At 44.4% G+C, this 27,139-nt stretch overlaps 1 long non-coding RNA gene across 1 annotated transcript in view; it reads right to left on the bottom strand.

Annotated features, from left to right (window-relative positions):
- Nucleotides 1-6,607: 6,607 nt before the first annotated feature.
- The window catches only part of LOC131497348 (uncharacterized), a 434,038-nt gene continuing 413,506 nt past the window's right edge, over nucleotides 6,608-27,139 (bottom strand). The window contains exon 4 of the long non-coding RNA XR_009254911.1: nucleotides 6,608-7,917. This is a non-coding gene — a long non-coding RNA (uncharacterized LOC131497348). The remainder of the gene's footprint in view (nucleotides 7,918-27,139) is intronic.

Here is a 27,139-nt window from a genome sequence, read left to right as displayed (position 1 = left end):
CACTGCTGGGAATTTACCCAAGGGATACAGGAGTGCTGATGCAAAGGGGCACTTGTACCCCCATCTTTATAGCAGCACTTTCAACAGCCAACTTTCAATGGCCAAATTATGGAAAGAGCCTAAATGTCCATCAACTGATGAATGGATGAAGAAATTGTGGTTTATATACACAATGGAATACTACTTGGCAATGAGAAAGAATGAAGTATGGCCCTTTGTAGAACATGGATGGAACTGGAGAGTGTTGTGCTAAGTGAAATAAGTCATACAGAGAAAGACAGATACTGCATGTTTTCACTCTTATGTGGATCCTGAGAAACTTAACAGAAGACCATGGTGGGGGGGGGGGGGGAAGAGGAAAAAAAAAGTTACAGAGAGGGAAGGAGGCAAACCATAAGAGACTCTTAAAAGCTGAGAATAAACTGAGGGTTGATGGGGGTGGGAGGGAGGGGAAAGTGGGTGATGGGCATTGAGGAGGAGGGCACCTGTTGGGATGAGCACTGGGTGTTGTATGGAAAACAATTTGACACTAAATTTCAAATTAAAAAAAAAAAGAAATTTTATGTGCATCATCTCATTTCATCCTCACGAAGTCGACAGGATTGAGACAGTGATGCTCGTGGCATTGTTTGTAAGAGTGAAAAACAGAAACCAGCCTTTTTATGTAACTGCTAAGAATAACGTTATGTGGTGCCCACATAATGCTTTAACACCAGACCTTTAAAAATTGTTTATAAAGAATTCTGTACCAGTAGGAGAAATCTCAGAGTAAAATATTAATCAAAGTATAGAAAATCATATATGCAATAGAATTACCAAAACACGTCTATGTTTTACTTGTTTATAAATGTGCATGTATGTGATACGTTAAATGTTCATGTATCCACATGTTCATCAAAAAGTTCACGGTGTTATAAATGGGTGATGGGATCGTGAATGGTATTGATTTTCTTCTTTACACTTTCTAATGCTTTCCAAAATTTTTACAACAAGCATAATTACTTTAATTATCAGTCAAAACATTTAATGGAAATAGCTTATTTACCATATGCTTGGAAGGCTAATATGTGAACACACGTTACTGCTCTGCTAAAATACCAACATCAAAGGAATCGCAGAGGCCATATTTGTCTAATAATGACAAATTATGGACAACTGAAAAATTTCTAAGCTATGTCAGTAACTGCTCTGCTATCAGCCTTGAAACATACTTGATATATTCTTGTGACAAACAACATCACAAGGGGTGTGACCCCAACATCAGCAAATATATATTCAGTATTTTTCTAGCCTGAAAATAATAGTGACCTGCTAACATTCTTTGATATTAAAAATACTTTGGGACTGGCTTTAAAACTGATCAAAACCATACATGTATTCCCGCCATATTTTTTTAAAAATCTCAGTGGTAATTTATAGTTTGCAGTACATTTTGTTAATTGATTGCAGTCCTAACATCATAATCCTAAGATAAAGAGTATCATAAACATTTTAATAAGAACATATGGTAGGAAAATTTGGTACAGCCAAACCTTTGAAGGGCGGTTTTCTTCCTCTAAAACAGAGTCATAAAAGGTGTGGGGAAGCCTGAGGAGATGAAAACAGACTGTGGTTCATCATCACTGAGAAGCCCAGGCTCAGCCTTTTCTTAGGGAATTGGAGGAAAGAGGGGACTAGGCTCCTGAACTTCATTCGGCTTTTCTTTCCCTGATTAGGAAGGTACCCCCTCCTTCCTTCTGTTAAACTCAGGAGCCAGAGGAGCGGGCCACACACGCCATATCTATGGTCTGGGACTCTATGTCAGAGGAGGCTGGAGAAGTGCTAATAAGGCATACTCAAAGGCAAATCATGTTTAATGCCAGGGGACTTAACTGGTTTATAGTTTAGCAGCTATAAATCATGAATATTCTGAGACAATTCAGACGGGTTACTTTTCCATTATACTCAAGAGCTTAGAGTTGAGCAAATATAGTGATATTATCTGGAGGATTCCAACCCGCTAAAATATCCAGGTGTGGTTCCAAGGAAGATATATGATATTATAATGTATAATATATATAATGTGTTGCTCAGAATATTATCGTCAAGAAGGTAGCAATTGAGTAAATGATTGCCTATACACAACAATTTGAAGATGGATGAAAGAGGTCCATAGTCAAAAATGTTTTCTTCCTGCGTGTAATATCACATTTAGTGCTCCGCCATTGTAAAGGTGGACTAAGCATTATTTCTTCGTCAAGAGTTCCATTTTAAAAGGTTAGTAGGGTTGCTAATGGTAGCACAATGAGTTGCTGACATTGGCCATGAAATAACCAATTAGATTGTGTTTTCCCATAGACGCAGGGATCCAAAGTAGCCAGATTATGGCTCAGGGAAGAGGGGAAAGTGTCCAGAAGAAAATGATGCACCAACAAGAGCCCGAATGGTGGAGGGAAGAGTAGATATGGAGAGCAATGTTGAAAATTGCATAATTCATGGTTTCATCTTGGATAACCCTGGTTTTGGAGCTTCAAAGCAGAGGAATGGAGGATGTGGTCACGAGGCCTCTTCAGTTCGAGGGTTTCTTCATCCAGTTACCATATCCTTGGGGAGCCTCTCAGGGACCTCCTTCCCTCTTTCCACACTTGTGAGTGGAGATAGGATTCACCAGAAAAGGGGAGCAGACATCTTTTGAAGCCAGTTTTGATAAAGGAGGTGTTTTCTTTGGCTCCACAGCCAGCCATGCTTGTTGGCCGTAAACAAAGCCAAATATAAATATTGAATTTGAATCTTCCCACTAAACAACAGGAAAGCTTTAGCCCAACCCCCACCGCCATTCTACTGCTCTGGAACCTGGAGGCACTGAATCAGGATTTCTCAATCACTATTTCTCACAGGATTTCACAGGATTTCTCAAGCCCTATTGACAGGTGAGACCAAATAATTCCTTGTTGTGCAGGGTCTTCCTGGGCATCGTAGGGTGTTTAGTTGCATCCCTGGCCTCTGTTCGCTAGGTGAATAGTAACACCCATCCCCCTAGTCTGACAATGAAAAATGTCTACCGACACTGCAAAGGTCCACCGGAGGCAAAATCATCTCCAGATGAGAACCACGGCACTGAATGGACAGAAATGTTCATCGTCACAGAACGGAGGGTATACAACTACAATCCTATCTTATTTAGTCCTAGACACCAAAGTCCTTCACTGATTTTTAAATCCAGAGGTAACAGAGACGGATGCTCCCCCTTGGTCTATGCAGAAGCTGAAATAATAAAAAGACATTTCTCAGGACTTGGAGAGGCCTTTCAGAGAAGATGTGTTCAAGAGCCGTTTGGTTTTCTGCACTTGTGATCCTAACTAGGAGATCTCAGTAGCATTTGTAACCAAGGCATCTGGATCTATGTGTAACTGCCTGATAATGTGGGCATGTACCTTCTTCACAGGGGGAAGGCTGTGGCCTACCCATGCCGGAATAACCAAAAACATTGCCATGATTTTCCATGGTGCGTTGCCATTGTGACCCTTGGGTTTGAGAAGATATAAAAGACCGTGTGAGGACTCTCTGTCTCGTGCTGGTACCACCTTGCAGACAGCTCACCGAAAGTTAGAACTTGTCTATATTTATTGTGCAGACTCAGTGAGGCTCCTTGACATTAAAGACCATAAAAGTCAAACCTGGAAGGAACACGAGTGACCACCAACCAACCCCTCATTTTACAGCAAGTTGAGGAGGGTCACGAGCTACTTCATGGCAGAGCCCTGGGCAGAGGACAATGGGATATTCACAGCTAGAAATGGACTGAGCAGGTTCACAGAAATAAGGAAAAAAAAAGTGTCAAAATAAAAAGACTCCCCAAAGGAGTGACAGCCAATCCTGCCTGAGTGGTTCTAGCTATCGGAGGCATAATAATAACACTCTCAAAAATAATTGTAAAGTATTTTAACTTGAAAAAAGAAAGATATTCTGTAGATCCTTTTTTTGAAACTTGAAGTATTTAGAATGGCAAACCGTTGGTCTCTCGAAGAGCACTAGTTCCTTTCCCCTCCCCACACCATCCCCCCGCTGTCATTTATCAAGACTGGCCTGGTTCTGTAGAATTCCACTCATTCTTTACCAGGGCTTTGACCTCCTCCAACCAAACAAGCAAGGTACATTCTGGGAGAGTGTTAATACCAGGGTGTGGGGGGTGAAGAGGAGGAAATAATCAATGCTCTAGGACTTTCCCACACTTAGGGGAATCAATTTTATCGGTGTTTAGACACCGGGTGTCAAGGCTGGTCCGATGGAAGCCAAAGGTTCTGTGGGGGAGGGAGGTGAGAGGAGGCTGCTAGAGCTTAAACCATAGGACAGCTTCCTGGAAGTGATTGACTCCAGTGGCCAGCTCATTCAGAGACACCTGCTCATCACTTCCCGCATACCCAGATGCTGTGGATCCATCCTCTCTAAAATGTGAAAAAGACCAAAAAGACCACAAGGACCGGTTCTAGAAAAAGTCAGATGCCAAGGGCATTGTACTCTGACTTCACTAGTACATCAAGACTGTTCACATGGCTGCTTTGTCTCAATTATCCAAAGAGCCGATTAGGCCAATGATGTATTGTCCAAATCTTCTGCATTTCCTCTTCCTTTGGTTGCTCTCTGGGATAGTGATGATTATTGCTCTCATCAGAGGTGAGCAGGAGGTGAAACCCAAACCGGTCAGGTTGCTGCTACCTGGTAGCGTGTTTGAGCAAAGGAAGAGGCAGAAGCTCCTCTGTTAATGGGAACCCTAAGCTTCTCATGTTATTTCTCCCACTTTCTCATGTGCGCCAGGCTGTCCTATTTCTCTGGATCTCTGTTCATGTTGCTTCTTCTTGCCTCCTTGTCACCGACTAGGTGTCCGTTCTTATATCAAGACCCAGGTCATATCTTCTCTCTGAAGCTGTCCCTGATGCGCCCTCATTACCTTTCCTTCGCCTCCGTTCCCACTCTGCCAGAACAAAAGTGACTGTAACACTATTGCACACGTCTGTTAATGTCTGAACTCCCCTGAAGGCCGATTCGTCTTTACCTGATTCATCCAGCATGGTGGACAGAGTCTGCTAGATATTCCATAAGTACTTGACGAGTACATGAATCTGTAGATTTAGATTACCAAGGTTCTCTGTATTCCTTATAATTCCAGAAACCTGAGCCATGAGCAGGTGCAGATGCTTCTCTAGACCAATACACTGGTTGCTCATGAAAATGACATTAGCGTGGTCCTTCAGATATTCTGTTAGTTTCCTCCCTGCCAAACCCCAGACTGCAGCTCGGCCCAGTAAGGCTGGTTCTGACTACTGTGGAGTTTCTAGAACCTTCATGGCTGGACAAGGGGCACTGGCACCACCACCCACAGCTCTGTATGCCGCAATCTTGTTCTTTCCACACCAGCCCCACTCTCTCTGCCCCAAGCAACAGGACTATGCAAACAGGAGAGAGGCCCCAGGAACTCTGAAGTCCCAGTGACTCATATGCCGGCTGTAGGCCATACCTACATGACCGGGAGACTTCCCATTAAATCACCCTCTTCCTGATACCAAATGTCCCTACCAGTGACTGATGCATCCTCTGGTAATCTGAAGGTGTCCTACATACCTGCGTGAGGTAGTAAGCTGTTGTCCCCCTGCTCTAAACCTATACTCTGCTTCTGATGCCAAAGGATACTCCACAAATGACATTTTTACCTTTGCTAGCTGCTTTTTAAGAGGTTCTGTCATTAAGGGCACTGGAGAGAGATAGAGAGCAGGAGAGAATGGACAATGCATTTCCCTCACCCTTTTTACCTATGGTGCCTGCCAATGTCACCTCACACCGGGTGTCGATGCAGGCTCCACCTCCCAGAGTCGGCCTCAAAGAGCTTTCTCAGAGTTACAGACCTCGACAGGGCAACATTTCTGCTTCTTCAGAGGTCGGGATTACCACTCCACAGGCCTTTCCTCCAAGCCCCTCGGATGCCATCAGCACAGAACCTCATCCTCAGGGGCTCAGGCCCCAGTTCCTCAGGCTTCTCTGTCTGATCTTTTAGGCTCCATAGCCCTATTCTCATCCTGTGTCCCTCCAGCATTAGGGAGGTAGCTTCTTCCATCTGCCACTACCTCTATATTACCTCTTTGTTCCCAATTCACCTTTTCCATCCTCCAAGAGCTATATGACAAATCCCCTATATTAAATTCTGTCTGTTGAATTCTTAATGTGGTTGCCATTTTCCTACCTCTATCCTTAACGAATACAGTATCTAAGGATTCTTTCTGCCTGCTGCCCAGAGAGAAATCTGAGGACCAACCCAACATAGTCTTAAACACAAAATGGCAGCAAAGTCTAATAGAGAAAATAATTTCATTATGGGTGGGATACTAATTGTCTGAATAACCTTAAACAAGCCTCGAGTCTTCAGACCATAAATGGGAGCTCAGTCCTAAGCTGGTGTTTGAAAGACACCATCATCTCTTCAAAACTACTTTTAATATCAACGGGCTGTAAAGACACTAGTTTTGGTCTCAAGAGTCCCTGCAAGACAGCTCCTCCCACCTATGTCAACCACACAGGAAACATTCCAGATTTGCTGCTTTGTGAAAAACTCACACCTTGACAGGAAGGGTTTGAGATCTCCAGTTTCCTTTATTGATAAGAGCACAATCACCCATTTTCAAAATAAGATTTATTCTGGATGTTGCAACGCCAGGTCAACTATTCTCCCTGCCGAGAGAGGTTAAGTGTTGGGCTGGGAGGAGTGTCATTATGGAAGAAAGGACAGGAAGCAGAGAGGATGGGAGAAATGGAGTAAGGATAGAAAGAATGTGTTTCTTTCATATTTGGAGTCAGGCCAAAGTGTTATATTCCTATGAAGAATGGCTAGATCTGGAAGAAACTTGAGAGATTAGTGGACCGTGGGGGTGGGGGAAAGAGGCGGCACTATCAATTGCCTAAAATTGGCCCCAAACAGGTTTCCTCATTGTTCTGCCAATTGGTTTTGCAATAAATTGGAGGAAATTTGGCGAGATATTCAACCAGGGCATGGACAGTGTATTGGGACCAAAATAAACAACTGTGAAGAACTTGGCAGTTTCTCATTGGATGTTTCAGAAGTGAGTTATGTGACACCGAGTTGTGAGTTACTTCTTAGAGGTTTACATAATGAAAATTAAAATGAGGCCAACGATGATCAGTTTTGCTCTTAACACTGAGAGTCAAACGCTAAATAGGAAATTCATTTATGGAACACAAAGGATTAGAAGAAATATCAGATAGAATGAAATCAAATCAAATATTTAGGATGATTTAAATACAGTCAGCACTTTGAACTCTAAGAATTTACTCCAAAACTCCATATACAGAAATTATCCAGGCCTTCTAGTACCTGGGAGTTTCCTTTTTTTCTGGAACGGTATATCCCTGAGACGCAGCCATTGCTATACTTTCTTGAATGAGTAGCTATGAATGAAGAGATGTTCTTAACAATTTGTGTGCCATGAACCCTTTTGGAAATTTGTTGAAGCCCATAGACTTGTAGGTTTAAATGCATAATTTGAAATATATAGAATTATAAAAAAATAAATTATATCAAAATATTGTTACCCAAGTACTTAGAAAACAAAATTGTCGTTTGTGACATATGTGCTTCTTTATTAACACACTCACTAACAAGACCTGACTGGGATGAGAAGAGGCAGAAGTGACCTGATCCTTAAGGGACAAGTTGAGTTGGCCAGGCTTAGAGTGCCAATGACCTTCAGTTGGGGGAAGCAGCCAACACCAGATGATATCTCATGGAAGGAGTCAATGGAACAAATACTTTGACCTCACTCTCCTTCCTTCTTCAGATCGCTGCACTGGGGGAATCCAACCAGAAGCTGAATGGCAAGGGAACCCTCTGATGTCCTTCCAAGAACAAAGTGAACAAAAGTGAAGAGTGACCTGGAGAGAAAAAACAAAAGAAATCCAGCACAATATTGAAGACATTTCAAACTCTGGTCCAAACTCCTCTTCACTTTTCTCCAGCCCTCACTCACAGATAGCCTCTGTTATGGACATTCTAAAGTCCCAAACATACCAAGCTATTTGAGTTGTCCATACTTCAACATAATCTAAACCAGTGCCATTAGCTTCTTCTTCTAGTTGAGTTCCTGATTGAGTTCTTACTAAGTCTTCAAGATCAAGATCAAGTGTCATCTCTTTTGCGAAACCTTCTCCAATATTCCAAGTATTTATTAAAAGTCTGTTTCCCCAGAACATTGCATCACTCCAACATTTCCCAAACTACTTCCCTAAGAACATGAGTCCTGGAGCATGTTATTAGGCAGAACGTGAAATACCAGTTCACAGGGGATCAGTGCTTCTGAAGCACATTTTGGGAGATGATACTTCATTGCATTGCAGCAGTTACCAAATTCCCTTAGACTCTTGGTAGAACATTCCCAGAAGGAAAGAACAGATTTATCTGAAGAATAATCCAGATAGCAGTGGAAGTGAGAAGCAAAAAATAGGAAGAGTTTGTGTCTTTACTGGGCACAAGGCATATTAAGCCTACATGTTGCATAAAAATACAAAGAGCAACATTCTTCCTCTAAATCATAGTCCTGTCCTCAGATGATACACACTGAGGACCACATATATTTGAACAACAACAACAAATGCCAGTTAATATGCAACTTTAATCAGAGCATGAAGCTTAGGCCAACCTGTTTCTAAGGAGTATAAAAAGTCCCAGACCAAATGGGACAGAAACAGGAACCAGAGAAATGAGGACAAAACCTGCTGGTCCTAGTAGTTATTCTAGGGTGATATTTTACTTTTCTAAGAATTACTTTTGGAAGCACACCCACTTCATGTTCATATGCTTTTCTGTTTTCTTGCGATAAAAATCTATTTTACAAAACAGTGGTATTTTTGAACAACGTAGACTGTCTTTGTCTAAAGAAAGATATTTTAAAAAATCTCTCCTCACTCTCCCCAGCTCCCATGAAGAAGAGGGAACAGCATCACTTTGGGCTGTGACCACCTCAGAGTGTCACCAAGAGATACGGAGTGTAAGTGGCAGAAAGTTGGAGGTCCTTGACTTTGTGTCTCTTCCCTACTAGACTTTACTAGACTTCTATCTATCAAAACCCTTTTATTTCTTGTTGCTAGCCAACTGAGAAGAGTTTATGATGACTCCTCACCCCATGGTATCCTCACACTACAGAAAAGCCCAACCCCAAGGCAGCAGTGGTGTCTGAACCATCTTGGTCCCTCTTAACACTATTTTTCATACCCTTCTTTGCCCTTGAGAAATTGCTTGATGGCAATTGAACTAGAAATGTTCATGATAACCTGTGGATGTTTTCTTTAGCTCCGTTGGTGGATATTATGGACACTGTGCCTTCGTGTCAGGGGAAAGTTTTAAATCAGAGGTGATTTTCAGGAAGTGTGTCCCTAAAGCAACCTGGAAGCATGACTTTCAGACCTGTCACACCCAGTTAGGATCTCCATCAGTGGCTGGTCTGGTGTTGGCAAGACCCTGAGAGTGACCTGTGTGACCCTCTTGCTAAACTACAAAAGTAAATTAATCTCTTCCAAATGTCATGCCTTACATTTGGCTATTAGGACATGAGCAGCCCAGATGGCTGGGTTGATTGAAATGAAAACCATTTTTCTTGTGACCGACTCATAGTTTCAAGTCAAGCAGACTCAGCCATAGCTTAATCTCCTTTCTGCTCAAGCTCATAATGAGGCAATGGATCTTCAGTGGGCTGAGCAGGCATGCACAACCTTGTTCATATGAGGAGTTAAACCAGAGATAATGTGCAGTAAGGGAAATCCTCTGGGAGCACTGCGAACTTAGATCATTCAGTTCCTGTGAGCAGGTCCTGACTTCTCTGCATCTTGAATTTTCTACCTGTAATGCACACTTAGCAAAGGTGACTTCTGAGCTCGGAAATGATGTGGCTAGAAGAACCCCAAGAAGGCTGAGCATTGCTCTCCCCTTGGAGATTACCCACCCTATTTGTCCTGGGACCCCTTGCTTCCCTTCCCTACCCATTTATGCATCATCAACTTATCACACTTGCACGTAATAAAAGTTCTACAGCTGGATCTCTTGGACCCTTCATCATTTTTTTTATCTATAGAAATGGTGAAACAACCGATACCTGGAAACTCCGATATATCAGCATCAAGAATGGAATGTGTGTGTCCGCACGCGCACATGTGCACACGCCACATGCACACAAGCCCGCATGCACACATCTTCACATGCACACACACGCACGTGTGCCTGCCTTCCAAATTGCCTTATTCTCACGTGATGGCTACTAGAGTTACAAAAAGTCCAATTGACTTTTTGTCCACTACATTACCTTTCTTTCACTCAGGACCAAAAAAGGATATCAAGACTAAGCTTCACTCGCATTTATTTTTCTTCTTAATTAATACTGCAAAATGTATCAATGGAATGTTTTTGGAATCATGTAACAAAAGTGCTTTAAAAGGCAGGAACACATCAAGATGTCATGAGGCTCCAGGAAGGATTCATTCAAGAGCTCAATAATTGGCTTCTCTCCGAGTCTCCTGGCTTTCTCTAATGGTTATAATTTGCCTGTAGCAGCTTCAAACGTCACTTCCTATAAGGCGACATTCAAGACAAAAAGGAAAAGCCTATTTTGATGAATCCTTTTGTGCAGTATTTCCTCAAAGCCTCTAGCATATCCCCATCATCCTTCATATGCCAATATTAGATTGCCCACCTCCAAGCCTGTCACTGGAAAGAGTGAGCTCAAGAGTCACATGACTGACTTTGATCAACCAAGGACCCTCACTCAACATCCTCCTAGTTCACCTCCCTTGGCACATGGCTTCCCTAAACCTCCACCAGGATTCTGTCAGGAAGACATGGCAACAATTTCGTTGTTCATTTATCCGAATACAAATTGTATGAACCTTCTTAACTGAATGACAGATTACAGTTACCTATAATTGGAACAGAAATCTAATGTCTATATGGCAGATGTGTGGAAGCTTTTTTATTATAACCTATATATGAGTTTACAGCAAAGTCTTCACTTATTTCTAACTTCTTTTTGTCTGTTTGTTTGACTATATCTTGGGTATTAAAATCTTAACATTCTTACCAAGCTTATTTTTACCCCAAGCATCACTTTTTTGGTAACCATGAGACTAAATTGCCAACCAAAGGTTTTTTTTTTTTTAAGTTTATTTATTTATTTGGAGAGAGAGAGAGGGTGTGTATGTGTGTGTGCAAATGGAGGGGCGGAGAGAGAGAGAGAGAGGGAGAGAGAGAATCCCAAGCGGGTTCTGCACTGTCCGCACAGAGCCCAATGTGGGGCTCAAACCCACGAACCATGAGATCATGACCTGAGCCAAAGTTGGACACTCAACCGACTGAGCCACTCAGGAGCCCCACCAACCAAAGATTTAAATAGGTACCATCAAGTGTCTAATGGTATCAATGCCAGATACCATTGATATCTGGCAAAGAAATCAAGAAGTGCTGAAATGAAGTGAGTATAACTAAGCTCAGGCTATAATGTAGCAGAATATCTTGTGTGTGTGCGTGTGTACGTGTTTGAGCAAGTGTGCATATAACGGTGTGTGTTACTAGCTGACAACACATGTCTGCAAAATGACTTGTTGATATGGTTTTTGACTTAAATATTGCTGCACAGTGTGAGTGCACTAAGGGCAGCCCTCAGCAGTGCCCCTGAACTCCAGAGTAGTTAGTTATTTTCACAGAGACCAGCCGATATGTGTACTCGGCCATGTGTAGCCTTACTCTGATACTGGAATCAAATCCAACTTTACAGACGGGGGAAAACAAATATATTTAGAGAAAACCAGACTGGCGTCAAAGAAGGTTTCATGCCAGCTGAAAACACACTGGAGAAGTGGACGGATGCCGGTTTTTGTTTTGGCTTCGTTTGGTTTTTATTTTAGAGAGGCAGAGAGAGAGGGGGGAGTGGGGGAGAGGAGCCGAGGGAGTGAGGGAGAGAATCTTAAGCCGGCTGCATGCTCAGAGCAGAGCCCCACGCAGGGCTCGATCCCATGATCCTGGGATCATGACCTGAGCCAAATTCAAGAGTCAGACGCTCAACCGACTGAGCCACCCAGGCGCCCCTGGATGGCAGTTCTGATGCTCCTTTGCCCCTTTATTGAGGGCCCTCGATCAGTGTATGTCACTCCCTAGCCCCCAGTGATGGTGCGTTGACTCCCAGAGAGCCGGATTTCTTTTCCAAAGTTCCAAAGGAGTGACACGCGATCTGTATCTCAACCTTCCTGCCACCACCCCGCCCCCCTCCATCCAAACTAGCCTTCCCGTGTTTTGTTGCAGTGTCTCTGCTTCAGGAGATGCCACCTAGCCCTTAAGCTGAAATTAAGTGGCAGCTTGTGGGCAGTGGTGACTTTGAGACGACACTTTTGCAATGGGGCAGCTGCCTACAGGTCATTCCTGAAAGGGACAATTCTCTGGGAAGTTTGGGGACATCTCAGCATGGGAGACAGGGGGCTCTATTTAGAACAGGGGAGATCCTTCCCAGATTCGACCAAGGTGACGGCCTCTGGCTCCATGCCAGCTTCGAGCCAGTTGTGACCATGAGGGCCGAGATTCGGCCTGGGTGATGAGTCCTGGGCTCATGTCTGTCCGCTTTTAAAATAGCCAAGTGATCCAGCCTCAGAACCGAAAATTCAGAAGTCTCAGAGTAAATCCCAGACTCTGCAATTCACTCTTCCCCCACAGGCCAAACAAGAACTAATTTTAAACAAACCACCATGACCGAGCCTGGGGGAAAGGCCCAGAATGCTAATCAACGGAGCCGGCAAAACTGGACAACCCACCGAATTGTTTACTCTTCCCCGGGCCTTTCAGAGACGGAACGCTGGGCTGGGGTTTGGGATGGTGTTCATTCCACCCTGAAATTCTCTTTTCAGGTTAGGATTAGGAAATCCTTCCCCACGCCGGTCCCCACCAAGCCAGAAGCTCCTGCCTTCATCCTTTTTTTCTGTTTGTTTTCATTAAGGACTCACGTCTAGATTCCTATAATAGATGAGCTGAAAAAAGTCTCCAGCTAAAAATTATCCACATACGTGTGTAAGTCATGAGTTTCTATGTCAGTCTGGGTTAGCCAGAGACACAGGATTGATAGGACATGAATCTATACTTGTATATATATGATATTTATTTTATATAGTTTAATATAGTTTCTAGATGCATATAAACACATATTTATAACGGCTGAATGCATGAGCCAGTTCCTGAAAATTATACACACACGCACATACATGCACAGACATGTGTGTATCATATACACATGTATATGATACATATACATGTATCATGATATGTATATATGTGTATATATACATGTATACACACATGCACAGACATGTATGTATCATATTTTTAATGATTATTATACATATATAATACATAGTTTTACAATACATAGTATACATGTGTATGTATAATAATCACCAAATATATGATACATACATGTGTATGGTCATGTGTGTGTGTGTGTGTGTGTGTGTGTGTGTGTGTGTAATTGTCAGGAATTGGCTCCTGTGACTATGGGGACTAGAAATTCTGTCCAAAATCCATAAGGCAGGCCAACTAAGCTAAAAACTCAGGTGTGAATTCATTCTGCAACCTAGAAGCAAATTTCTTCTTTTCTGGGAAACCTTAGCTCTTGCTCCTACATCTTTCAACTGATTGAACGAGGCCCACCCGCATTATTGAGGTACTGTCCTTTCCTTGCAGGACCACAGGTTGTAAATGTTAACCACACCTACAAAATACCTTGTCAGCATATTTAGACCACCGTTTGATGAAATAGCTCAGTGCTATTATAGCTTTATAATAGCTATCATAGCTTTGCCGAGTTGACACAAAAGGAGCCATCACTGCTTTCGATGGTTTCCTTGGCATCTGAACCTCTCCGTGAAGTTCGTGTAGCATCAGAAGCTGTCAGATTGTTCAAACTCTTAGCTATGCAAAGCTGCAGACTTTGTGGGCCTGGGATGTGTGGGTGCCATGCCAGGCAGCGCCACCCCATGACGTGGGGCTCTCGGTGTCTAAATAATAATGAAACAAGTCTCAAGTTACACGCCTGCATGACGTGTTAAGCAATTTGCTGACAATGTAACAGCATCCCTTGGCGGATGTGTTTTCGCTGAAATGAATCCTTTGCAGATGAGGAAAATCCAAGGCTCAGAAAGGTATCTGAGGTCACACGGCGCTTTCAGCGAAGGATCCGATCTGAACCCGACCGTTCTCACTCCTGTTGCCGGCACTGTGTCCTGGGGAGCGGTACCTCTAAGACTGGCAGTGGATGGATTGGAAATGTCTTCTTCTGTCTTTCCCCTTGTGCCTTTTCTCTCTTGCCTGCATCCTTCCCATCCACCGTCCTAGAGTGTGATGCACAGCTCCTCTGGGCACGGCTGTGAGCTGGGAAGTTTGCAGTGGTGGGAGGAAGGGGGGGATGGGAGGGATGGGCGGGTAGAGCCGAGGTGCTGAGCTTTCTCAGCGAACGCTAACGGGGTCAGGCAGGGAAGTTTTGAGCTGCAGAGCGCCTTCATGCCAAAACATCAAATTTGGCCCCGAACAGGGTTAAAACGTTACCTCTGGCCAAAGACGTCCCGGGGCATCCTCCACCACTGCCGGTCACACGTACCCGGGCCACATTTTGACATCAATTCCCTGTGAGCGCCAGTCTGGAAGAGATGCAAGACGCTGCCAGAAGCGGCCCCCGTCTTCAAGCCCAGGTGCTCGCCACACGCCAGAGCTTTCCCGAGGCGCAGTCAGCCGCCCCTGGTGTAGTCACCGGCCCAATCAGTTGCACGTAACAATGTCTCCGGGGTTTTTGTCCTCATCCAGCCTCAGGTACGACCCACAGATCCGCCGCACGAGCCCTCCCGGGGCGTGCCACGTGCACGCTCATTGAGAACACTGACAATGTCACCCCACGGACAGGCTAACGGAGACAGCGCCTGCAGCCACCCCCCAGAAATGGTTGTAGTTCACGCGTGTCGGGCAGCTCCTGTCCCAGCCTTTCCCTCCAAGTGAATCAACACAAATGAAAACTGGCTGATGCCCTGGTCCGCCGGAGACTGAAGACCAAAACCGCGAACCGGAGACCGCCCGATTCTAATTTAATTCAGAAGGACAAACAGAATCACTCAGCAGACCTCAAATCCCCAGTCAGAAAATTGTGCCCAGGGAGCCAACAGTTTTATGGACCATCTACCCCACCTACTCCCTCTGGCCGCAGCAAGGAGATTAAAATAGCTCCCAGAGCCTTACTCGATGAGTGACGGTCTCGTTATTACATTGCTGTCCACGTTGACCTCATGCTTTCTTACCGAAAAGTCAAATGCACAGTAGAAAGCTTTTATTTCACAAAATAACTACAGCACTTCTATGTAACGCTTGCATTCTGCGTCTCTCCTTCATGTCGCTCAAGATGCTACTGAAACGCTGCTGTCTCATAAAGATCGTTCCTGGCCACCTGCTCTAAAATAGCACTTTCTACCACCTAACACCCTCTACCCTCTAGATTTGCTTCATCTTTCTTACTGCCATCATATCATATATTTGTTCGTTTACTTATGATCTGTCTCCCCTGCTACCAGGTAAGCTCTATGAGGACAGAGACATTAATTAATTTTAATCATGGCTATGTTTCCAGCCTCTAGAACAGTATGCCACATATAGGAAGGGCTCGATAAATAAATATTTGTTTAATGAATGAATCAACGGACTGGTCCAAGGATTGGTCACTTAAAAGACCCTCTGGAGAACAAGCAGTCCTGGGGTTTGACGGATGAAATTTCTCTTTATTAGAGAGCTACTCTGAAAATCCTTGACCTGTAGCAATTCACAGCTTCAAATCCCATGCGATATGAGTAATCTGGTGTTAGGGAATATCTGACTTGGCTGGTCAGAAAGCCAGCCTTGGAAGTTTTCTACATGACCCATGGACAGAAGTACTCTTGAAGAGGTATAAGGTAGAAACTTTGAGATCAAGAGTTCAAAATCGGGGGCGCCTGGGTGACTCAGTCGGTTAAGCGTCTGACATCAGCTCAGGTCATGATCTCACGGTTGGTGAGTTCGAGCCCCACGTTGGGCTCTGTGCTGACAGCTCAGAGGCTAGATCCTGCTTCGGATTCTGTGTGTGTGTGTGTGTGTGTGTGTGTCTCTCTCTCTCTCTTCCCTTCCCCCATTCACGTTCTGTCTCTCTGTATCTCTCAAAAACGAATAAACGGTAAAAAAATAAAATAAAAATAAAAAAAAAAAAGAGCTCAAAATCAGATTACCAGATCCAATGCCTGGGTCTGGCACTTTGTAGATGAATGGTCTTGGGATATTTATTGTTAACATCTGCATATTCAAGTTCTTTGGTCCGTAAAATATGGATAATATGACTTGGACTTATTTCAAAGGGTTTTATGGGAGGAGAAATAAGCAAGTACATGGAGGTCCATATTAGAATAGGTACCGGTTATTGTTAATGCTATTATTTTGAAAAATTAATGAAAACATTATTTCATTCAGTGCCTGGCTGAAGTAACAAAGCAACGAGGGTGCGAAATGTCAGGACGCACTCACTTTCAGGTGCCAACCATGCACCTGTGTGTCCCTGAGAGTGAGTGTTCCCTCACATTTTGCCCTCCAGGTATGTTGCTTACCTCACTATAGTCCTGGCTCTGCAAGAAAGGACAAGCAGGGAAAAAGAAGTGTAAAAACATTTTTCAGTGCAGTTTGTCTCATGATGTAATGATGTCTACTGAAAACACATCACTCTCGGGGCGCCTGGGTGGCTCAGTCGGTTAAGCTTCCGACTTCGGCTCGGGTCACGATCTCACAGTTTGTGGGTTCGAGCCCCGCGTCGGGCTCTGTGCTGACAGCTCAGAGCCTGGAGCCTGTTTCGGATTCCGTGTCTCCCTCTCTCTCTGCCCCTCCCCTGTTCACGCTGTGTCTCTGTCTCAAGAATAAATAAACATTTAAAAAAAATTAAAAAAAAAAAAGAAAGAAAACACATCACTCTCAAGGGAAATGTGACACAAGAGAAGAGCACAGCAAGACCAGCGTTCTACTTTTAGCTCAGGTTGGGATTCCCAGAGGTCTCTGGAGGAAACTCACATTGACAAGAAGACCTGCGGTTCTCAGCGTTAATCTTGAGTCTTAACTTGAGGTTCCTTGGGCTTCCGCCTGGTATGTCTATAGGCTTATTCGAATACAAGTTCTGCAAAGAGAGTTCTTTTAGATATACCTATAAAGACCAAATTTTATCACTGGAGTCAAATGCATTGTTCCAGTGGCACACGAGTGACATTATACTCCGAGACTTTGGGCAAGGTGAGAATGGTGTGAGCCAGGGGCTGCGGGAGATGTGCCAAATCATCAGGTGTCTAACGTTCACACACATTTAAGGACAAATGGCTAAAGTGGTTCATTCCTACATATGATGGTATAGCTCCTGCCATGTTGTGGGGCTAAACCAGCCCTGCTTTCTCACCACACCTGATGGCCCCAGGGAATGCTTGATAAGACAGAGATGGCCGCATATACACCCACTATGAAGAAGGCTAAATGCCTCTGGGCATGTCCTTCCTTAATTTCTGCCCCCAAAATTTGTTCATGTGAAACGGCAGCATCTAAGCCTGATAAAATCCTTTCTTCCAGAAACTATGACTCTTAGGCAAAGAGAAGGCCAGTGTCTGAAGCCCAGTTCTCCATGAGTGTTGATATACCTCACAGTCAGGGGTCTACCAAGATCTAGGGAGTCACTGTGATGGAGGACAGAGTGTTCCTTTCTTCCCTGAACCTACACCAAGCCTTGAAACACATCCCCATTGCATTTCGTAGAAGGCAGCCTACGTGTGGGTCTTTGGAGAGCCTGACACAAAGCCTTACACACCACCTTCAAATGTTTTAATGCATTGAAATAATGACACAACTATCAGGGGCGCCTGGGTGGCTCGGTCAGTTATGTGTCTGACTCTCGATTTCGGCTCAGGTCACGATCTGTCCGTTTGTGAGTTCGAGCCCTGGCTGGGCTCTGTGCTGGTGGCGTGGAGCCTGCTTGGGATTCTCTTTCCCTCTCTTTCTGCCCCTCCCCTGCTTATGCTCCCTCTCTCTCTCAAAATAAAAATAAACTTGGAAAAGTTTTTTTAAAAATAATGATATAACTACCAAACTAAAGGCTAAAATGCCAAGAACACATGTGTCTGTCCGTCATCACGTTGATCCAACACAGGTGGCTGATTTTTAAGGCGTTAATGAAGACACCCACAGTGGTAGTCGTGACACCTCCACCTGTTTAATTATTTCTTGCTGTGTTTGTTAGAGAATGGAAGCTCTGAGCTAAATAGTAAATGTGTTCCTGTACAAAAGTGCACGTCCATAGGCTTGCCTGATCACGGTATATTGCTCTCATTCTAAGTTAACCACGGCTTCTAACACAGATAAGATTTAGAACTTGAAGCAAATTCAAACTGAGAAAATAAAATGGAAGAGACACATGTAATTATGACCAATCTTTTAGCGGCCAACTTTGAAATATCGAACCATTTAATGGCATTTTCTGCCATCTTTATTCCTTCTCCTTCTTCCTTTGGTCAGGGACCGGGGAAGTATTGACAGTGGACCGTCCCTTCAAAAATAGATGTCAGAATGTTCACATCCAAGGCCCAGATGTACCGGTTAAACAGCTGGCAGTGGAATCTGACTCTCATGGAAAGGGTTGAAGACATGATTTAGTCATTGACCTCCACTGTTTGCTCTGACTTCTTACAGGGGAGTTCGAAGTGGAGCTGTGAAGTTTCCCAAGCTCCATTCAGGTGACAAAGGTCCACCCTGCAAACAGCCCTTCACCTTCCGAAGACCTGGCACCTATGAAGTAACAGGGAAGGAATTTTCTGGCTCTGCTTCCTGGCACAGTCATTACCCGGATTCATCTATTCCAATTAGTTGGCCATCACAACTGAGCCTCAAGAAAATTGTATTTAGTGATCCGAATAAACTGGACAATTGGAATCAGAGAAAGCACCAAGCACTCCCCATGTTAAAACAAATCCAGATCTATACACCTCTGCTCCTGCCTCCTACATTGACCCGCAAGTCTCGGGATTAGACCAAATAAAGCTGGTACCATTGACTTCAGGGAAACGGAAACTCAAGGACAGAGATCAGCAGACTTGGCACATTTTAAGCCCAACGTGCCACTTTTTAAGATCTCTGTTCACCTGTCCCTCAACTGTGTATCCTGCTGTGGTGGTAGCAGAGACAACATTTAGAGATCTGAGGGCCAGCGGGAGATGAAGAAGCACGTTCTATTTGTCATTAAGTACAGAGATGCCATGAATCTTTTCAACCTTCTCCCTCCTGATGTGTGGGATGACCAGAGTGAAAAACCACTCATGACCTCACATCAGCGTCTGCGCCCAAGTGGCTTCAGCTAAACACTCTTCGAAACTCACTATAAAGGCTAATAGTGAATAGGCTGAAAGCCTTGGAACCCGGCACCTGTCTTTGTAGCATCCCATGAAGAATAACGGTGGGGGGCACACCCCTGGAGTGAAAGCCAGGAAGGTAGCCCATGTTCTCAGTAGGTTAGGGCAGGGCTGCCCCAGTGGCGGTGGTTAGCTCAACTTTCTGACACCAAAGAGGAAAATGGCATAACTCTTCAGAGGAACCGGTGGAGTATTAAATCCGATCATGAAAACAATTCAACTGCTCTCAGGATCTGAGTGTGGGTCGGGGAGGGAATGGATCTAGGTCTGCAGCATGAGAAGTGGTCTACCGCAGCCAGCATTGTGTTCTAAAATGCAAATCGGATCTTGTCCGTCTCCAGCTTCATAGCCTTCATTTAGTTTTGGACAAATTTCAAAGTCCCAAACATTGTATAAAAAGCCTTTTCTGATACGGCACCAGACTATTTTCCCAGCTTCATTTCGCACTCCACCCCACAACCCGCACCCCGCCCCCCACCCCGCCCCACCAAGCCCTCTACAGTGGAACCATCTCACTGACTTGTGGTTCCAGAACCTGCCATGTTTTCTCATGACACCTGAGTTTTGCCTATGCTGCTCCGTCTGTCTGGAACTTATCCTCCCCACCTTTCCTTTCACTGGCTAACTTTTACGGGACTAGAAAGAAACTGATGGAAAACAAATAGTATGAGCCCAGAGCTGCATTTTTGCATTATATCAATATTTTTCTCCTCTGAAAGCTCTAAGGAATAAAGAAGGTGTGAAGCAACAAATCATGCAATCCCATATGGTAAATGGTTTTTAACCAATAAATGTTAAATATAGTTCATATGTGCTCATACAAGTTTGTTAACAAGATGGATACCAGTTACTCAAATTTCAAGGTTCATGTCTCAAAAAATGATCCATATATAATTGGCAGGTCATCCTTTTTGAAGTCAGATATACATGGCTTTGAGAGTCAGCTTGGCCACTTGCTACAGCAAAGTATCTGCCCCTTTCTGGTTCAGTCTCCTCCTCTGCAAAGTGGAAGGCTACCCTAGCACATGCCCAGTAGAGCTGCTGTTAGGATCAAATTAGATAACAGAATGAAGGGCCGAGTATTAGTTACTAGGCTCAATGGACTGCTCACCTCTCCCCAAAGTTCATATGTTGGAACCCTGTCCCCCAACGGGATGGTATTAAGAGGTGGGGCCTTTGGGAGGTGGTTGGGTTATGATGGCAGAGCCCTCGGGAATGGGTGAATGCCCCGATACAAGACACCCCAGGGAGATTCCCTTCTACCACGTGAGTTGCCCAAGAGAAGAAAGTTGTCTAGGAGGAAGTGGGCTCTCTCCAGACACTGAATCTGCCATTACTTTGACCTTGAACTTCCCAGCTTCCAGAGCTGTCAGAAATAAATTCCTGTTCTTTATAAGCCACGTCTGTGATATTTTTATTTTTTGTGATATTTTGAGCTAAGATGCCTGGAGTGCAGCGGTATTCCATCCACTCAATAAAGGGCAACCGTCACCATTGTCATTTTCTTTATCACCATCATCAACACTGTCATCAAAATGTCAAAACAGCCCATTGCATCTCTCCATGCTGGCTCCTGCTGCTTGAAAACTTGATGAGTTGGTGCGATTTGGCAGCTCAGAAAGCCATTTGGGGGTTAACCTAGTCTAGATCGCCCTGGAGAACGTTCACTTACCACCTTCCTTTCGGGAAACGGGAAACTATAGCACTCCCATCACATGGTTATACCCAGGAGGGTGAAAGTCACTAGGACACCCTGGGGTGGGAGAGGGAGAGAGTCTAGCCAACAGCATACTTCAAGAGGGAGGCAGCCCCCTTTTGGAACTCCTGACATTTAAAGAGTCTGCTCACCGCCCCCCCCCCCCATACTATCTTCATTCCTGCAACCAACCCAAGGGAGACAGGGCACCTATCACTCGTCTCATGATTTTAAATATGGGGAAACTGACTCCCCTTAAAGACAAGTTGCCCAAGCTCACGGGTAAACTGTTGAGCCTTGTCTTCAGATTCCCCATCCCCATCCCCACGGTTCATGCAGCCCTGAGCAGCCCTCAGCGGCAGCCCCTAACCTCAATATCCTCTCCCTGCCCAGAGGCGCCACTGGGCTCCTTTGCACAGTTTAGTTTTCCCTTCTCCCGACAATGGCCGTCTGTAAGAGGTCCTCAGCGCCTGGAATTTGAAATTGTTTTTCTTCCCTCCCTTCCTGAGGACCGGATTGTTCCTAAGTTCTGGGCTGCCCGGCCAGTGCAGGCCTGACTGGCTGGCACCTAGGGTTGCGTGGAGAATATGGATTTGTTTTTGCAGGATTGCTCATGAGCGATGGAGTGCTGGCATTGGCTTCCTTGTAGAAGGCGCATGGCAGTTTAGGCATGTATTTGCAGGGAAGTAAACTTCAAGAATAAACAGAAAGTACACACACTCCACATCCTGCCAGCCAAGCCCCAGCCTCCTCAGTCCTGACAGGTGATCCATTTTGACTTCCTTACGGAGACACACACGCCCCAGCAGACTGCAAGTTCTTGAAGCATGGCGGGCGGGAAAAAGCACAAACTTGGATTCTCCACTTTCTAGCAGGGTGGGCTTGAGAATTTGCTTAGCCTCTGTGCACAGGCTGCGCAGTTGAAAACTTGCCAACATTCTTTTGGTTCCGCCAACATACCAAAGTCTTCCCCACCTCAGGGCCTTTGAATGTGCTCTTGTCTCTACCTGGGATGCTCTCCCCCACCTCCCGTCTTTCATTCCCTCCTGCCCTGATGGTGATCTCCTCCAGGTGTCAGTTTCAATGTCATCTTCTCAAAGAGCACCCCCCCACCCCCGCCAAGCCTCCCTCCACCTACCCCACCCCAGTTATTGTCTGTTTGGGGCATTCATTGGCTTTCTTCAGATATTTATCAAATTTCCAATAATTTTTATTTGCTTTGTCTTTCTGTTCCAACTTGAAGCTCCTTGAGGGTTGCCCTCTGCTATGTCAGCACAGTGCCTGGAATCTGATGGGGACTCAATAAATACCTGTTTAAATAATGAATAAGTGTTCTTGCTTTGTCCAGGTTTAATTAGTGCAAGGGAGAGTTAACAACCACAGAGCCCAGAACTCCTGATCCTCTGGACAATTTTATCTTGGTTTTTTTTTTTTTTTTTTTTAAGTTTAGTTATTTATTTTGAGAGAGGGAGTGTGTGTGGGAGGAGCAGAGTGAGAGGGAGAGAGAGAGAATCCCAAAAAGGCTCCCCACTGTCAGTGTGGAGTCCGATGTGGGGCTTGAACTCACGAACTACAAGATCATGACCTGAGCTGAAATCAAGAGTCAGAAGCTTAACCAGCTGAGCCTCCCAGATGCCCCTGGACAACTTTTTCTTCAACTGCACTCACATCAACAATAAATATCAGTTATGGAAAGATGTACAGCTCAAAAGGCCAAGGAAACCACTTTGCACGAACTCTCTTTGTGTATTTTACAATTTGAGACCAGCATATTACATCAACTGTATAACATTTTCCTCACACCCACTTGGGAACTTTTCTACCTGCACAAGAGTGTGAGTATAATTATAAAAATATCTAAATCATCAAAGGATTGAACAGCAGACCAAATGAAAAAATATTATCAGCGACAAGTAAACACTTAGGAATTCACAATCAGGGTCTATTCGTACAATACAAATTTGTTGAGTGCCTGAGATTGTAAACATACGAATAATGCAATTCTACACTCAGTAGCCAACAATCTTGCTGAAAAACAAAATATACAATTGTGAAACTATTCTAGAAGCCGGCCTATAAGAAACAAAAAACTATATAAAAACTACTCAGTTAAGTGCTTTGAAGGTCGGAGTGAGTTACAATGAGTTAGGAGAAAAAAAATTCAAAGAGTTTTGGCTAAAGTCTTAAACAGAATGAGTGAACAGGGATTGGCATAGAAAAATCATAAAGGTTTAAACTGGATTTATTTTATTAAGAAGCCCCTTATTACAGTATTCTTTTTTATAAAAGTACATTTGACATATAACATTGTGCAAGTTTCAAAATTTAAAAAAAACTTTTAAAATGTTTATTTATTTGAGAGAGAGAGAGAGCGTGCAAACAAGGGAGGGGCAGAAAGAGAGGGAGACACAGAATCTGAAGGAGGCCCCAGGCTCTGAGCTGTCAGCACAGAACCCCATGCGGGGCTTAAACCCACAAATCATGAGATCATGACCTGAACTCGAGTCTGATGCTTAACTGACTGAGCCACCCAGGCACCCCTAACATTGTGTAAGTTTCAGGTGTAGAACATGTTGATTTGATACATTGATATATTGCAATATGACTGCCATTAGGTTTGGATCATTAGCACTTCTGTTACATCAAATAATTTTCATTTCTTTTTCTGTGGTGGGAATAATTATATCTCGTGTCTTATCAAGTTTGATAATTATGATGGTGTTGTCTATATTCACCATACTGTGCATTACATCTCCAGGACTTACTTGTCTCCTGGTTGGAGTTTGTGCCCTTAAAAACACCTCTCCTAGGGGCACCTGGGTGGCTCAGTTGTTTGTCCGACTTTGGCTCAGATCATGATCTCATGGTGCTTGAATTCAGGCCGCTGTCATCACAGAGCCTGCCTCAGATCCTCTGTCTCCCTCTCGCCCTGACCCTCCCCCACACCTCTCTCTCTCTCTCTCTCTCTCTCTCTCTCTCAAAACAAAACAAAAAACACCTCTTCTAGTCCCCCATGCCCAGCCCCTGGTAACCACCATTTTACTCTGTTTTTAGAAGCTTGGCCTTTTTAGATTCCACATATAAGTGATATCATGCAGTATTTGTCTATCTCTGTCTGACCTATTTCACTTAGCATAATGTTCTCAAGGTCCATCCATGTTGTTGCAAATGGCAGGATCTCCTTCCTTCTCATGGCAGAACAACATATTGTGGGGTATGTGTGTGTGTGTGTGTGTGTCTATTTATCTGTCTATCTATCTATCTATCTACCTATCTATTTTGCATCTTCGTTACCCATTCATCCCTTGACCGACACTTAAGTTGTTTCCATATCTTGGCTATTGTGGATGTGGATAATGCTGCAGTAAACATGCGAGTACACATATCTTTTCCATACCCTGTTTTCATTTCCTTTGGCAGACCCTTCCCCCCTTATTTTCAAATGTAGAAAATGAGGTCTGGTGGGGTTTTCCCCCACATGGGCCCTGCGACAGAGGAGGGTCAGGAAGCCAGAAGCCCAGGCACCCAGTCTTTCCACCACATCATCTGGGCCATTTCCAGAGGAGGTAGGGCAAAATCTCAGCCACAGCACCAAAAGGAGTGAGCAGGATGTGGCCGTGGCTGTGGCAAGGGGACTAGGCTAGGAGTGGAGAGACGTGACAGAAAAGGCTTGGAGGTGAACTGAGGGGTGGCCAGTGGCTAGTTTCCTCATGGAACATCCTTATTTTGGGCACAATGACTTGTTGAGTGGCACCTGAGTCATCCCTCTCAAGGCCAGTAACCAACTCAAACAGAAGAACTCACAGATCACTCCTCTCGCCTTGGGGATCGTGGGCATCCACCAAATATTTGTTGATTTGCTTTGACTCTGATGCTGTGCAAAGAAGCAGTCTGTGTGTGCCACAACTAAGTGTGTTCTATTTATGATGGGAAAAAAGAAATCGCCTCATTTACAGATAGTAAATTGCTCCCGTTGAATCAAAATGCCCTGGTTGGTGGGGAAACAAGCAACAGTCTAGCTGGAAGAACGTGGCAGAGAATGGAAATGTAGCATGGAGGTACCATTTTCCCCTCCCCCGCCCCTTTGCTTATTACAACTACGCCCATGCATGGTACCACTGGGTGTGGTCTCCTTTCTCTAGCTGGAGAAAGAGCCTCCCCAGAGAAATGTGGATTCCAGCTCTACTCTCTAATAGCTTCATGATCCTGGACATTTACCTCTTGGCATCACAGCCTCCTGGTCCGCTAACACACCTAAACCACTTGGCACAATGCGTGGTGAAGAGTGGGCATGCAGCACACATGAATTCTCCTTTCCATCCTGATAAAAGTAGTCTAAGAAGAGAGGACAGGCTCTGTAGGAAAAGAGAGAATAATCCTAGGTGGTCTGGTGGTAGGAGGATGGGAGTTTGGGAAAGACAGAAGAGGGAGAACTTGTCAAATCATGAAGCAAGTCTTGAAGCTTGCAGAGAAGAGGAAGGAATGGGGCCATGGTGGCTAACTAAGAGCAAGGTTCAGAACACATGGACTCGAAATCCACTTTAAGGCAAAAGCATTTTGGGCAAGTTTAACTCCCTCTTTGGATTTCAGCATTCTCGAGCAAAAATAAGAAAGTTTTACTATTGATCTTTGAAGGCCCTTTTACCTCTGTGGTCCAATGGTTTTAAACACAACCATGGTAAAAGTAAGGGACAGGGCAAGAGAAATGTCCTCACTGGTTGTCTTTCCCAACATGGAGCAGTGGCCAAGTGGAGAAAGAAACTCATCAGAACCTCATGAATCTAGAAGTTCTCAGGATGGCAACAGAGAGAGGAGGGTGAGATACCTACACTATTTTCAACCCAGAGGGTTTCAACCCAAAGCATCTCCCGAGCTCCACTTTTATTTGGGGGAAGTTGCATGGGAAGAGTCCTGAAGGGCACACTTGAATCTACTACCAAGGGCCCTGAGATTGATCAAGTAGGTAAGAAAATCCATTAAAACCATCTGAGGTTTTAACCATGCTTAACTATAAAGTGAGCCCCTGTTCTAGGCATTTCTCTCTTGGCTGCCCTTTCAGGGTTAAGGATGAGGAAGGGATTCAAAGGAGAAGTCCATCATACCAAACTGCTGGCTCAATTACATCCTGGCCTCTGTTAGTAATGTGGCCTGAGGTGTGCTGTTGGTTGATTCAGTCCCCCGAAACTTCAACACCTCCAAGATAGGCCCAGGACTTTTGAGACATCAGTGGTCACAGGCCAAGGAGCCCAGGAACCTCCCGCTGCCCAAGTGGGAAAATCAAAGGACACATGTGTTCTTTGGCTTGGGTAGGCTGACCCTGCTATTCCCATCTAAACTATTTGGTTCTGTGGAAGTAAGGTGTGTTCGTTTCCTGGGGCTGGCTGCTATATACAGCACCACAAACTGGGTGAGTTAAGACAACACAAATGTATTGTCTCATAGTTGTGGAAGCTGGAAGTCTGAAATCATGGTATCAGCAGGGCCATGTTCCTTCTGAAGGCACCAGGAAAGGATCTGTTCCACATCATTCTTCTAGCTTCCAGTAGTCTCAGATATTCCTTGGCTTAATAGATACATCAATCCTATTCCTCTGTCTTCTCATGGCATCCCCCCTGAGTCTTCTTTCTTTACTGTCTGTGTCCAGATTTCCCCTCCTTAAAAGGACACCGGTCATATTGGATTAGGGGCCCACCCTGTTCCATCATGACCTCATCTTAACTAATTACCTCTGCAATGCCCTTATGTCCAAAGAAGGTGTCACGTTCTGGGGTCCTGAGGGGCCAGACCTTTAACATCTTTTAAGAGTACACAATTCAACCCATAACACTAGCTTTCTCTAATTTGTGATCAAGAGGTCAGGATTTGAAAGTAACATTCCCAAAAGATTAGAGACCATGAACATTCACTCCTTGTACCCAATACTCCTTCACCAGAAATGAT

This window comes from Neofelis nebulosa, chromosome 16 (genome assembly GCF_028018385.1).
Source record: "Neofelis nebulosa isolate mNeoNeb1 chromosome 16, mNeoNeb1.pri, whole genome shotgun sequence".
Taxonomy (NCBI): Eukaryota; Metazoa; Chordata; class Mammalia; order Carnivora; family Felidae; genus Neofelis; species Neofelis nebulosa.
Note: the sequence above shows the minus strand (reverse complement) of the source record. Positions and strands in the feature narration are given on the sequence as shown.